The sequence below is a fragment of the Melanotaenia boesemani genome, chromosome 16, assembly GCF_017639745.1.
Source record: "Melanotaenia boesemani isolate fMelBoe1 chromosome 16, fMelBoe1.pri, whole genome shotgun sequence".
NCBI lineage: Eukaryota > Metazoa > Chordata > Actinopteri > Atheriniformes > Melanotaeniidae > Melanotaenia > Melanotaenia boesemani.
Genome location: NC_055697.1, coordinates 2780369 through 2796511, shown reverse-complemented (window position 1 = coordinate 2796511; position 16143 = coordinate 2780369).

The window sequence follows — 16143 nt, the reverse complement described above, 5'->3', positions numbered from 1 at the left end:
ATTTTGTCTTTTTTGTTTGTTTTTTTACTGCATTGATTTAGTTTTTATATAATCGTAAAAAGAATAAAAAGCCTTAAGAGGTTAAACGAAGAAGCAACAACCATTAACAGAAACAAATAATGAATGCATAAACATGTAATACCAGTTTGGACACACCTGCTCATTAAAAACAAAGCTATGCGTGTCCATATTTTTCATAGAACACAACTAAACAGAGTTCCTGCTCAGTCTGTTCGCAGGTAAAGACCTACCTGGATGAAATGTTCAGGTCGCAAACATAAAGTCCTGGTCCTGGACGTGCATGATCAGGGACTAAGATTTAACACCTGCGTTGTGCCCACACCTTACTGGTCCTGGTGTTTGTTTATATTTTTTAGAAACAACAAACAACAGTTATACAATGACAGTTACTAAGAAGTCTGAAAAGGAGCAGGATGAAGTAATAACTTATATTTCCTTCCTAATCCCTGATCCTAGCTCACTCCTCCCTGCAGCCACCTAACTGTCAGTTTATAAAAAATAAAAATACACACACATATATATACACACACACATACAAGACAGCCACTGTATGTGAGAGATGACACATGCACAAGCTCAGAGCAGTATTAATGAGAAGGTATACATTCCCTCCAATTCTGTAAGCGGCAGCATATTGTCCTTTTTTTTTTTTTTAACCTGTATCATAGCAGCAAAATGATAATCTGTTTGCTGTATCGTGCTGAACAAATTTGCTCTGCTAAGGGGAGGCCTATGGGTTAGGCTCCTCTTGATAATCTGATTCATTTATTAATTTATTTACTTTGAATCATGGAATCTATGTAATCTTGCTGGACCTGACCGGAGGGGACAGAAAAAGATGGAAAATAGCAAAAAGATGCAAAAGGGAAAGAAGAAAGGAGACAAAAAGATCACAGACAGAAGGAAACGACCCTTTAATCCACACCATCACCAGACAACAAACTGTTACACCTGTACATGAACACACCAGAAAACTTCCTACAACTTTTACAAAAACAAAAACACACAAAAAAACAGAGCTGCTAGTCATTAAGAGTTTTTAAATAATAACCAAATCAAAAAGACATAACAGCGACCAGATACTAACTCACAGGAAAAATAAAAAGAAGAATTATCTCTTAGTATATGAACCCACTGGACAACTCAGTGACTGTGTCAGCATGCAGAATACACGTGTGGAAACTGGGTTGTTGAGAGAAGATCCATTGTTGAGTTGGATAAATGAGTTTCTTGGAGTAATATTATATCTGCTTTTATTTCTTGCAGCTGATTAAAATTTTTGTTGTGACAGGGATGTGTGTGCGCTTGTGCTGTTCTGTGTGTGTTCCTGTGAATCATGAAAAGAGGTGATGTGTATATAATATAATGACAAGTGTTACCGTTAACTGTTAAAGGGTCGGAGAGAAGAAGTGTAAAGAGTGAAAAGAGCGACAGTGCCAAAGAAAAAAAGTAATTTAAAAAACGCAGCATATTGTCCATTCTTCTTCTTCTCTTTTTCTCAATTTGGTGTAATATATGTGTAAAATGTGTTTTTATATTTATAAGCCATTTATATTGGCCCAAGACAATATCTCGCCTGTAAGCAACAATAAAGTTAAATCCAAAATAAAATAAATAAATAAATCTCTCTTCTGTCCTCTTAGCTCTATAATTATCACATAACTTTCCCCGCCTTAAATGATTGGATGGAAATGAAGGTATGAAACTTTTCCTTGTAATTAAGTATTTATTACACATTGTTGCTGTCTGTGCGGCAGCTTTGCCTTCATCTGCCCTCTAAAGTCAGTCATGGTCACCACGGTGTGTGAGGTTTGTCAAAGAAGACTGACGTGGATTTTCAGAGGTTAGTCATCAGCAGTGTTGCTGCGGGGCAGAATACCACAGCTAATCCAGATACCAGGCATGTCTCGGCCTTCCCACTTCGCGTTGCACGAGGGCCTTGCTGCTGCAGCTCCACCTGCTTCCTTGTGAGGCCCGCAGATTAACTGAGGTCTATGTCTGTAGTCTATGTATAATCCATACTCACGGATTTATTGATACGTCACAACTTTTTGGCTCCTTTTCAAAATGATTGTTTATGTGAGGAGTTAAAGGGATGGATTAAACCATCAGCCATCAGAAATTAAGATTACGCTACTTAAAGTTATGAGGAATACGCTTTTTCACTAAGATACATGAAGCAAATCTTATTTACATTTTCATTTAAGTGGTTTTCTTTATGTCCTAAACATATAGTTTATGAGTTTTTACAGCTGAAGCTAGAACTCTGTTTGTACTTTAGATAAGTTTGTAACACTATGAAGTGAAGTATTGACATGATGCGTCTTCACTCTGCAGCAGAGTATGTCGGGAATGCAGCTGCACCACATTCCCTGTTAACCACATCAAATGAGCAGCGACTGTATCAGGTTTTACCCTCCTGATTGATTTGTTTTCTAACTGATATCTAAGTCAAACACTTCAAAAATCAATTACACGGCGACTTCATTGTGAAACATTTACTGGCTAAATTTCACATTCCACACGTAACTAGAAGCCATCAGAGTGCAGGCCCCCGTCAGGCCGTTGTGTTTACTTGTTTTTATTTTTGCCAATAATTCAATGGGAGCAGGCAGAATCCCACTCGATTCCTTAAGAGAGCCTTGGAAGGGAAGGCTAAAGCATCATGCATCAAGTTTCTCATCCAATCAGTCTATGACGTCCTCCCAAGCCTGGCCACCCTGCACACCTGGGGCCTAGCCGACACTCCCGAGTGCAAGTTGGTCTTTTCATGTATCCACTGTCCTCTAAGTGTCTTTAAATATTTTTTTGAAAACTTATTAAACAAAAAAAAATCAAACATAGAGCTTGTTCTTTGCTCAAACCACAACTTTGTCTCCTGAGAGTTCATGACTTTAGGTGTGAAAGAGGGACTGGCTTATTCAAATAGCCTCCTGTGATGATGAAATCCCAGGAGCAAATTAAAATCATGTGTTTGCGGGAGTTTATCCTTCAGTCCAAAACCAATACTTTTGGTTTTAACTTGTTGTTTTAACTTGAAAAAGTGCAATTTCCAGGTGATGACTCCTTTAATTGTTCCATTAGTTTTTAAATTTTGTTACTAACAGACAGACAGACAAACCAACATAACCTCTGTCCAGGAAAAGGCAAAAAGTTGGAACAGGAGCAACAAAAGGCTGGAAAAGTACCTGGCACAAACCAGAAACACCTGGAGGAGCATTTGACAACTAATCATGTTACCTGGCAACAGGTCACTAACATGACTGGTATAAAAGGAGCATTTCAGAGAGGCAGAGTCTCTCAGATGGAAAGCTGACCAGAATTTCACCAATCTGAGATAAACTGCATCTATAAATATGTGGTAAAAAACTTCCTCAACATAAAATTGTTACAAAGATCCCATCATCTACAGTGTATAATTTCATCTACCAATTTAGAGATTCAGGAGGAATCTCTGTGCACGTGGAACAAGGCTGAAGGTGGATTTCCATTTAAAATGGTCTGAGGCAAAGCAGAAAACTGTACAGTTGTTAAAAGAAGAGGGGATGCTACACAATACTAAACATCACCCTGAAACTACTTTTTCCAGACGTGTTGCTGCCAGCAGAAATAATTGCTTTCTGGTTTTATTTTACATTTTACACAGTACAGACCCAACTTTTTTGGAATTATGGTGGTAAATAAAAATCAAGGAAAATAAACTAGATATAAGTCTTAATTCTCAGGCCTTCTCTTCTTCATCCAACTTTTCAGGGTTTTTATTAATTCAAACATTTTAATTGTATAATTAATATTTGTTTGATCCTTTTGGTGATAAGTAAGGTTTAAGAAGCTGAGTAATTCATTTTCAGCTGTTACATTTAGAGCGAGTAGATGACGACATTTGTATGTCACAGACTTATTTCTGTATTTAGGGCTGATGTGAAATTCCATGTCAGCTTCATGGAACCTTAACACCTGCTGCTCTGCACACCTACAGTTTGATCACTATCTTGCTAATCTCTCACTGTAAAGACACCAGATCTATAAATAATACAGGCTCCCACTACAGTATTTCTTTCAGATTTCCAGGGTGTCATCATCCACTGTGTATCTGGTCAAATATCAAATTACCCTAATTAAAAGTTACAATCCAGCTTATTTTATGTGGCAAACACCTTGCATACTCCTGTGGGCTTCTTTTTCTCCACAGTCTGTTACTGGTGGAGTTACTTTTACTGTCACTGCTTCAACTCGACAACCCGTTTTTTAAAACATGTCTTTAAAATATAAAAGAAGGGTTGTTTTCTCATTTCACCAGAGTGTAAGCACCAACTTCACTGCTCTAAGCTGCTTTTTTCCTGTTTGGGTTAACACCTAGAATATATATGACATCTTAGCAGATCACATTCTTCATATGTTTACATTAGTTTGTCTATGTTATCTTTGTTAATCTGCTCTGTGGTTTCCTTTGCACAGTTATCTGCTGCATGTCTGTCATCCTGGCAGAGAGATCTATCCACCATCGACCTGCATGGCTGTTTTATTTATTTTCCCTCTTGTCTGAGTTGAGCTCATGCTGTAATAAGCTGCTCGTGACAAACTTGTACCTAATGATGCTAATTTGATGATATAACTCATCTGTAATTATATATATGCCGGTTGGGCTCAACCCGAAAGGGTGACATGGGCCCCCCCTCCCGTGGGCCCACCACCTGCAGGGGGGTCCATAGGGGTCGGGTGCAGTGTGAGCTGGGTGGCTGCCAGAAGTGGGGACCCTGGCGGTTTGATCCTCGGCTGCAGAAGCTAGGTCTAGAAACGTGGAATGTCACCTCTCTGGTGGGAAGTAGCCTGAGCTAGTGCGAGAGGTTGAGACTCACCTCGACACACGGCTTGGGCTCTGGAACCACTGTCCTTGAGAGGGGCTGGACCCTCTTCCATTCTGGAGTTGCTCCTGGTGAGAGGCACCGAGCAGGTGTGGGCATGCTCATTGCCCCCCGACTTGGCACCTGTCGGTTGGGGTTTACCCCGGTGGATGAAAGGGTAGCCTCCCCCCGCCTTTAGGTGGGGGGACGGGTTCTGACTGTTGTTTGTGCTTATGCACCAAACAGCAGTTCAGAGTATGCACACTTTTGGAGTCTTTGGAGGGGGTGTTGGAGAGCCCTCTTTCCGGGAACTCCCTCGTTCTGCTGGGGGACTTCAATGCCCATGTGGCAAATGACAGTGAGACCTGGAGGGGCGTGATTGGGATTGATTTTCATGTTTTCATTCTGGAAGCTTGATGTTAGTAAGAAATTTATCAATATTCTCATCTGTTGTGTTTAATTGTGATTTAAACATTATTCATACATATTTATATAGTTTTGAAAGAAAAACAGGACTATGAAATGTTCTGCAGAGAAATTATTGAAATAAATAAATAAAAATAAAATAAAAACCAAAATGACAAAGTTTTGGTCCATTATGAAGAGGACTAACATTGTTCAATGATCATATAGAAGACCGTATCTGCAAACTGGCCAGCTCCAGTGCAGACTGTTCACTGCCTCTGTCTAATAAAAGAACTAACAAATTAAATACATTTTTTAAATAAATGTTTTGTAAAGAATTCACTACAGATCACAGCGTTTAACTCTGGCTGGGACAATGACAAACAGTGGACAAACAGTATCAGAAACACCGGTGTTAGACACACTGCATCTTTATTAGATAGATAGATAGGTAGATAGATAGATAGATAGATAGATAGATAGATAGATAGATAGATAGATAGATAGATAGATAGATAGATGTGGGAATAAAAAGGTTATTGCATAGAGTTTAGTACAAAAGAGATTTAAGGAAATTGCAACATCTACAGCATAGTTTGTGACAAAAAAAACAAAAAAACAAAACAACAAAAAAACAAACAAAAACAAAACAACAAAACAACAAAAAACAAACAAACAAACAAACAAAAAAAACATGTAGACTAATTACAGGTTAAGTCAGGGGTTCCCAGCCTATTTTCCTGAAATACTGAAAAGCCATGGACCCCCTTCCCCACTCTGGGCTGAAACCATGCTGGTTTATGCTTTCAATAGTCAGATTCTCACCATGCGCCCTAAGATGAATGGGTATAAAAAGAGAACCTATAAAAAGGGAGAGTCTCTCAGACGTAAAAATGGGCAATCTGCAAAAAAACATCTCAGTTCTATAGAAATTTAACATCAAATTGTAAATTCTTTAAATATTCCCTCATCTACAGACATAAGGCACATTTATGCTTTACGGTAAAGACAGATACAGAGCTATTTCTCCGTCTGCATCCTTTATATTTAGTCAGTTTTTACAGTATAGCTGATGTGAGACCAGAGAAAGGCACAAAGAAAATGAAACTGTGATACATTTAATGGCTGTACAGAACACCACTGTCTGCTGCACTGTGTATTTTTAGGTCTCCTTCTGAGAATGAACACCATTGTCATCTCCACTGTCACCATTTTTGTTATTGTCTGAAACTGATGTCAGATCTCAGAGGTGATCCTGCACTGCCCTCTGGAAGATGTTTTACCCAACATAAAGGAAATTAGAGTATGAGAACAATGCTGTTTAAGACAGACATGCCTATTAATGCACATAAAAGGAACATAAATGGGCCTAAAGTGGATCTAGAGATGATGAAAATCAGTGTGAGATGTTGCAATCCTGAGGCCCTCAGGCAGCGCTGCATTGAAAACCAAGATGATTCTGTAATAGAAAGCAATGTCTGGGCTCAGGAACACTTAGCACTAGTGTCTTTGGAACTGACAGCTTCTACCTTTGTGAAGCTCCATTACCACTGACAAGTGCATGGAGGTTTTAGAACAGGCATCACCAACTCTGGTCCTCAAGGGCCGTGTCCTGCAGGTAATGAATGTTTCCCTACTGCAACACCTGATTCACAAAACAGATCTCCAACACCCTGTTTGTCAGGTTCTGCACAAGTCTGTTAATGTCCCAATCATCTGACTCAGGTGTGTTGCTGCCAGGACGCATCCAGTACCTGCAAGATACCGGCCCTCAAGACCAGAGTTGGTGATCCCCGTCTTAGAGCAACATGTGCTCCCATCCAGACTACGTCTCTTTCAGGGAAGGCCTTGCAGATTTCAGCAAGACGATGCTGAACCACATCCTGCATCCATCACAGCAGCATGGCGTCACAGGAGAAGAGTCCGGCTGCTGAACTGGCCTGCCTGCAGTCCAGACCTTTCACCAGTACACAACATCTGGAGCATCGTGGAAGCAGAAATCCAGAAACCAAGGTCCTGGGGCCTCATTTATCAAGCTGTGTGTAGCAAAGGAAAATACAGGCCTATTTCCTGCTTCTGTCCCCTGCTGATGCTTCGCTGCTTCACTCTCCCCTCTGCTTGCATTTTTCTGCCAATATTCTTATTTTTCTACTTAAGAAATTTATGAGCAATGGCTCCTGGATAATCATCAATCACTAGGACTGTATTTTGTGGTAGATTTGGTTGGATACTACTATTTTTAAGACTCTTACAATCTTGTCAGTGTCATGTCAGTGTGGCCTACAAATAGCAGAATCCTTATCTACAGTTACTCAGAAGCTAAAGCTAACTAGCTGCAAGATGCCTCCTTTCTCTATAGACGACTATTACAAACTTCTACAGAAGATCAACATGCTGGAAACAAAGATTCAACAGCTTGAGGTGAATGTGGAAGTAAATGGATTGAGTGGAAACAAGCAACCTTGCCTTTAATGAAAAACTGCGGACAAGATCATGCTAATACACAACTAATTAGCACAAACTTAACTGGAAAGAAAAAGGCATGTACAAGGTAATAACTCTTTTACTGATAGTCCTCTCTGCAATGCTCTTGGTGCAAAGAGTAAATCATCTCACAGGGAAATGGGAGGAAGAGTAACAGGCAGAGCCCAGTTTGCTGAGATTAGTGACGCAACCGGCTGGCCTGCTCTGCCAACTAGGAGTACCTCTTCAACCCCTCTCCCTAGCAAGACACAAACATGACCAGTTGTCAAAAGGAAAACTAAAAACAAGTCTCCTCCTCAACAACCAGACATGCAACTACAGAACAGATTTGCTCCTCTGCTGCAGGATTCTGGATCTACATCTGATGATCGGGTTAGAATCTCCCTACACACCAGGGTGGTGACTTTGGCGTGAAAGACGTGAGAAATGTGTGTGGAAAATGTACAAAAGTGCTGTGCTTTCCCAAGGATATGGTATAAGATGTAAGAGACAAAATTACACAAATTGTGGCAGCGCACCCAACTTTGGAAAACCTCATCCTGCATGTGGGGTTGAATGATGTTGTGAAACAACAATCTGAGGTGCTGAAGCAGGATTTTACTGAACTGCTGGATGCGATCAGCTGTCTGGATGTCCAGATATTCATCAATGGCCTCTCCCTCCCATCAGAGGAGGAGTGGAGAGATTCAATAGGCTGTTTAGTCTGAATGCTTGGCTGTCGGCTGCATGTACCACATATCCAGTTCATTTCATAGACAACTTCAACTTTATCTGGGACTGCATGCACTTTTTAAAGACGGATGGATTCTGCCTGAACAGGTCAGAGTGAAGCTATTCAGTCCAGCTCTGAGGTCTTTACACTGGCTGCCAGTCTGTCAAAGGATAGACTTTAAAATTCTGCTGCTGGTCTATAAAGCTCTGAATGGTTTAAGACCTAAATACATCAAGTATGAACCTACCAGAACCCTCAGGTCATCTTGATCCAGTTTTTTATCAGTTCCCAGAGTCAGAACCAAACATGGAGAAGCTGCATTCAGCTTCTATGCTCCACATGTCTGGAACAAACTTTCAAAAAGCCTCAGGTCAGCTGAAAGACTGAGTTTATTTAAATCCAGATTAAAGACCCACCTGTTCTCTGCTGCATTTAAATAGTTTTTATTTGGAGTCCAGATCTGCATCTGGTTCTTTTAAGCTGGAACCTTTAAACTTGATCATGTGTTAATACTCTTTCCCCACACTGAAACTTTAGTTCTTGCATTTTATCTATTTTATTTTAACCTTTTCTTTCTGTTTCATTAATTATTTTTATTTCTTTTAATCTTTGTTTTTCAATACACTTTGTTTTCTGCACCCTGCTGTAATGTTTTATGTAAAGCATTTTGAATTGTCTTGTACATAAAATGTGTTATACAAATAAATTTGCCTTGCTTTGCCTTAAAGGAAATATGGCACACTTCAAACAGCAGATGCTGTCATCACAGTGTCAGAAGGGAAGACACACCAGAGGCATCAGAACATGCAGCTAGATATCTAAGTCAGTAGAGCATTCGTCTGCTATTCGGGAGATCAAAGTTCGAATCCCGGAGGGGTGAATCACTTTAGAGAAAAGTGTCTTATTGATAAAATAAATATGCACAGATACATCTGAGATTGGTAGCAGTTTATTTAGTGTTAAATAATATTTCTATCTAGTTGCTGGGTGTTTCAGCTGGGTTGGCAGTGTTGCAGATGGGTGGGCGGGGCTCCAGCTGGGTGGGAAGTGCTCTAGCTGGGTGGATGGTGCAGAGGGACACTATCACCGCTATTAATCAGGTGGACAAAGAGTTGTGGGAAATAAAGACCGTCTGGACAGAAATTAGGACAACAATAAAAAACATTGTGTAAGAATAAATAAATAAAAGGAAATCCTCCTCTTGTGTGTTTCATTAGCGTTGCATCACGTGGAGGTAGGAACTACTTTTTACACCATGCTGAACATCACCCTGGAACTACTTTTTACACCATGCTGAACATCACCCTGGAACTACTTTTTACACCATGCTGAACATCACCCTGGAACTACTTTTTACACCATGCTGAACATCACCCTGGAACTTCTTTTTACACCGTGCTGAACATCACCCTGGAACTACTTTTTATACCGTGCTGAACATCACCCTGGAACTACTTTTTACACCATGCTGAACATCACCCTGGAACTACTTTTTACACCGTGCTGAACATCACCCTGGAACTACTTTTTACACCATGCTGAACATCACCCTGGAACTACTTTTTACACCGTGCTGAACATCACCCTGGAACTACTTTTTACACCGTGCTGAACATCACCCTGGAACTACTTTTTACACCGTGCTGAACATCACCCTGGAACTACTTTTTACACCGTGCTGAACATCACCCTGGAACTACTTTTTACACCGTGTTGAACATCACCCTGGAACTACTTTTTACACCGTGCTGAACATCACCCTGGAACTACTTTTTACACCGTGCTGACCATCACCCTGGAACTACTTTTTACACCATGCTGAACATCACCCTGGAACTACTTTTTACACCGTGCTGAACATCACCCTGGAACTACTTTTTACACCGTGCTGAACACCACCCTGGAACTACATTTTACACCGTGCTGAACATCACCCTGGAACTACTTTTTACACCATGCTGAACATCACCCTGGAACTACTTTTTACACCGTGCTGAACATCACCCTGGAACTACTTTTTACACCGTGCTGAACATCACCCTGGAACTACTTTTTACACCGTGCTGAACATCACCCTGGAACTACTTTTTACACCGTGCTGAACATCACCCTGGAACTACTTTTTACACCGTGTTGAACATCACCCTGGAACTACTTTTTACACCGTGCTGACCATCACCCTGGAACTACTTTTTACACCGTGCTGAACATCACCCTGGAACTACTTTTTACACCGTGCTGAACATCACCCTGGAACTACTTTTTACACCGTGCTGAACACCACCCTGGAACTACATTTTACACCGTGTTGAACACCACCCTGGAACTACATTTTACACCGTGCTGAACATCACCCTGGAACTACTTTTTACACAGTGCTGAACATCACCCTGGAACTACTTTTTACACCGTGCTGAACATCACCCTGGAACTAATTTTTTCCATATTGCTGCCATCAGATCCAAGATCAAATCTTTGTTTTTATTGACTGTTTCCATGTTTGATTATAAATAATTTTATGAGATTAGCAAATCTTTGAATTCTGAGTTTACATATTTACAGTGTCCCAAAATTTTTGTAAACTGTATAGCAGAAACTGGAACTTCTCTTTGATCCTGGTTTGCAGCCAAGTCTTGTCACGGCCCGTGCGAATCTGCAATCAGTGCTTCCTGTTGCCCATATTTGGACTGCCTATTGTCACCGCGATTAGGACGGCGCAGCTGGAAGACATCAGATCATCACCTCACCTCCATATAACCACCACACAGACATCCAGTCATCGCTGGATTATACTACTCATCGTGGTAACCAGTCGTGTACGTTGTCTGATTCTGTCGTGTAAAACTGAGACTAACCTGTTGACATCTCTCTCCCAAGAATCTGTCCGCACTTCACCTGCATCCCGGAAAGTCCAGTCTGCCCGCTCCAGTCCGTCCGTCCAGCGAACCCTGCATCTCTTCAGCACATTCAATAAACTGTTCTTTATCATTCTCCATTCGCTTCACTCCTTGGCTCCATACACCACCCCCTGACAAGTCTGGCTTAGTTTCCTAGCACATTGCTAACAGTTGCTCCTAAACAAGTCTTTCTGATCAAGGATCAAACTCTCTTCTGTTGAAAATCTGCTATCACTTAAAAAGGAAAAGAGAAGAAAAAAAATTTGGAGTCACATAACATATGAAGCAGGTTAATGAGTAAAGAACTAGTTATAAATTATTAGCGTTCTGTGTTTTCTGTTTCCTGCCTGACTTCAGTGAATTTGACCATTTCATGTACTGCAGGACAGTTTTTACAGCTGACTAATGTGCTGAAACTCTTCAACATTTCTGAACTAACCACTAATGAGACAAACATGTGGTATGTAACCTGTGGCACACTTCGGTTTTCTACAAATATGTGTGTCAGTTTCAGTGCTAGCTTGAATAGCACTTTCTTCCACATGCTCCACATGCCTTTCCTCACTATGAGTAGCACTTAGCTGAAAATGCAGCGACACAATAACCAGAATTACAAAGTCAATGCTGTCACCTATCAACATGTACACCTCACCCCACCCCCAGCCTTCCAGCAGTCATGCAGGGCTGCAACTCAGAGCTGATAAATAAGGAATTTAGAAGGACAGCTATGAAGGGAATGCTACTCTACAACTGGACAACAAAATCTTCCGCTACAGAAACTGAGGCAAGCAGCAAATTGCTGAAATGTCTGTGCAAAAATATTTGCTGTGTTGTAACAACAGAGGTGTGTGTGTTGTGTTAGAGTGCATCTTTGTTTTACAGACCCCGACCTGCTCAACACTGTTCCACAGGTACTCATTAAAAGGCACAAGTTTAGACCTGAAGAGCTGCAGAGGAGGCAGCGAATGAAACATGACTCAAAGAATCCTGTTTTTTTTTCTTTCCCTGGGCTAACAGACATGTACATACAAAATCCCCATCAGGCATTCACTCTCTACATGTGAGCACCTGCATATTTCTTTGTTCTCTCACTAATTGTTTGATTGGAAAGTCAACACCAAACAATGTATGTGTACCTTATTTTATCAGCTGAGTATTAATGCTCAAATATTCATGCAGACTTTATCCCAGCTGCCATCTGGACCCACCTTTCACAGGTAGCCAGTCCATCACAGGCTCAGTGCAGAGACAAACAAGACAAACAACTTTGCACACTCACACTCACTCCTAGTAACTTCCATCAATCCATTTTCTGTACAGCTTAGTCCCGGAGAAGCTGGAGTCAATCCCAGCAACTAGCAGGTGAGAGACAAGTTCACCTGGACAGGTTGCCAGTCCATCACAGGAGTATCAACTTACAATCAATAATCATTGTGTTTTGTACGTAGGGAGGAAGCTGGAGCATCAAGAGAAAACATGGAGTTTGTGGAATGAGATTCCCACTCTAAGCTAAAACAACATGGATATGTTTAAATTCAGGGGCTGAACATGAACTTCTGCTAAGGGTCCCAAAAGTTTTCACCACTGCTTATTTGTGCAATTTTTAATGGATAAAATAAAATAAAACAAAACAGTTTGTATTAACTTTAGCTTACTTTTGTGGGTAACTGTGTAGTCTGAAAGCCACAGGAAAATTGATTTGGCCAAAAATAATATTTAAAATTACTCCCCAATGAAAATGTTAATTAGGGATATTCTGCTTTTTGGTGCTGGACACAGACGTCAGGAGGGTAGAAATGATAGAGGGATGCAATGTGAGGGAAAGAGGCCCTCACAGAAGAGGGGATGTGGACATCAACTCATACAGAAATTAAACAATAAAGTAACTATGCCTTAAGAATAAAAGGACTCTGTTTATTTAAAAAAAAATTGTTTTCTGATCACGAGTTGTAGTGTTTCACAGAAATACAGAGAAACCCAGAATTTACCTGGAATCGGTCTTGATAACCTGCATGCTGAGCACTGACAGGAGGTTCGTCAAATCTTTTTCTAAGATAGAAACTGGTCTCACAAATGGTTGAAATACACTTTCCATTTAAAGCTTACAGATGCTAATATAACTGTTCACACACTCATATCGTGGCAGCATGGGGGAGGTGAGGATGAAGTCTGAAAAGATCTATTTTAGGTGATGTGTTCACAGAGCTGCACTATGACATATTTAATACTCTACGTGACTGAATGATTTTATAGAAAATACTGTCAATACCAGGGTTTTCAGATCAGCTCAGATTAGGATTATTTGTGTCTTTATCCAACACATATGAAAGCATTTTTCTGGGAAGATTTTCAAAGAAATGCTTTCATCTTTTAATGTGATCAAACAAAAAGATAAAACTTCTCTTTGTTTCTGATTCGTTTTCCTTTCTAATCAGTGGGGAATTCAACACATTTACATTTGTATGGTGTCATTCACACCCTGAAAGTTGTTGAGTCGCGTGTCTGACTCAGGTTGTATATCTACCTGGCCATCATGATTACTTTCTGTTTGTAACTGTGATTATGAGGAATGCCTCCACCTCCTGCTGCCTTAACATGGTAATGTTAAATCCTGAAGATGTCCAGCAGGTCAAACTACTGGAACTGGTTTGTTTGTAGGTTTCTGGTAAATTCCAATGTTTACCAGAACCTTAGGGTTTACCTAAATCATGTCAAGTCACTTTTACACATACAGTCCAATTCAATCAATTAAATTGTAGTCTGATTATATTCCAATAAATACAAATCCATTCTGTGATCCACATCAGTCCAGTTTATGATAATTGTGTTCAAATAACACTCCTCCTGATCTGTTTGTTATTAAACTTCTGTGCTTGTCACACATTGTCCATAATGAACACCATGTTCAGGCATAAGAGTGTCCACATGTGCACTTGGCACCAGGACATTCTAGGCCACAGTTCGATGATCAACTTTGTAATCATAATCATATCATGAACATAAGGTTGTCGGTGCCTGTCGTGATGGTAATCCCTGAACTCCTTGGTGGACACCAGCAGTGAGGAATGTTGTCAAGCTGAAGAAGGAGTCCTATCAGGCCTTTTTGGCCTGTAGGACTCCAGAGGCAGCTGATGGGTATTGGCAGGCTGATGCAGGATAAGCGAGCGTGGCTTCGGTGGTCACTAAGGCAAAAACTCGGGCATGGGAGGAGTTTGGAAAGGCCATGGACGGCTTCGAGAAGATTCTGCTCTGCCATCTGGCGGCTCAGGAGAGAGAAGCAGTGCTCCGTCAATGGGGGGCTGCTGACCTCGACTCGGGACATTGTGGGTTGGTGGAGGGAATACTTTGAAGACCTCCTCAATCGCACCAACACGTCTTCCGATGAGGAAGCAGAGTCTGGGGACCCTGGTGCGGGCTCTCCCATCTCTGGGGCTGAGGTTACTGAGCTGGTTAAAAAGCTTCTAAGTGGCAGGGCCTCGGGAGTGGATGAGATCTGTCAGAGTTCCTAAATGCTCTGGATGCTGAAGGGCTCTGCAGCATTGCGTGGACATCGGGGACAATTCCCCTGGACTAGCAGACTGGGGTGGTGGTCCCCCTCTTCAAAAAGGGGGAATGGAGGGTGTGCTCCAACTACAGAGGGATCACACTCATCAGCCTTCCTGGTAAGGTCCATATAGGGGTCCTGGAGAGGAAGGTCTGTTGGATAGTCACACCTCGGCTTGAGAATGAGCAGTGTGGTTTTTTTTCTACATGTGCTCTGTGGACTTGGAGAAGGTGTTCAGCCGTGTCCGTTGTGGGGGTTGCTCCTGGAGTATGGAGTGCCGGACCCTCTTGTACGAGCTGTCCGATTCTTGCATGACCGCCCTTTGTTTTGACAAAGGCTGAGAAAGAAGAAGAGAAGCACAAATATATGATAACAATGTCAGACATTTCTACATGGAGAGAATAAAGAGCAGAGAGGAGCCCAGTGCATCATGGGACTTCCCCCAGCTGTCTTGACATAAAGCAGCAGGACTAAAGGATGGATCAGGGTCACCAAGCCAGACCTACTATGAGATTTATCAGGAAGGAAAGTTTGAAGATGGGCTGAAGGTAGAGAGGGACTCTGATACCTGAAGCCAAACTTAGAGCTGGATTCAAAGAGAGGATCTGATAACTGAAGGTTCAGCCTCCCATTCTACTTCTAGAACCTCTAGGAACCATTGTAGAATTCCACAGAGCATTACTGGGTAAGAAAATAAGGATACATTCACACCAGCCCATATGATTCAAATCCCAGTTCATTTGTTTGGAAGTTCCAGTCTACTGGGGAGGTATAAATGTACAAACAAATCAAGTACAAGAAGCAGACTACAAAGCAAACAGCATTGTGGGTAAAGCATAGACTGTATATAAAAGATGGATGGAGTCTCCAGAATGTCACCGTAGTTTTCTGAAGAGCTGATTTGAAGCTCATTGGGCAGGTTCCCACCATCAGCATCATGGCAGCGTCACGTGTTTCGTCATTTCCAGGAAAATCAAAAAATGGGCGAAGAGGTGCAGCTGAGAGGAGGACTGTGAAGGTGGAGGTGGATAACTGACATCCATCAAACTTCGATCTGCCTGTAGCTAAGAGCTAACCAAGCTAAAGGAGGTAAGCGGGCTAAAGCTAAGGCGTGCTGTTAGCTGGCTAAAAACCACAGTTGTTGTCCCTTCTGACACATGTCAACAAAAAGGACACGCCCCTAATTATGCAGAATTTTAAGATTAAATAACATCCAAATGGATGAGTTAGAAAAAA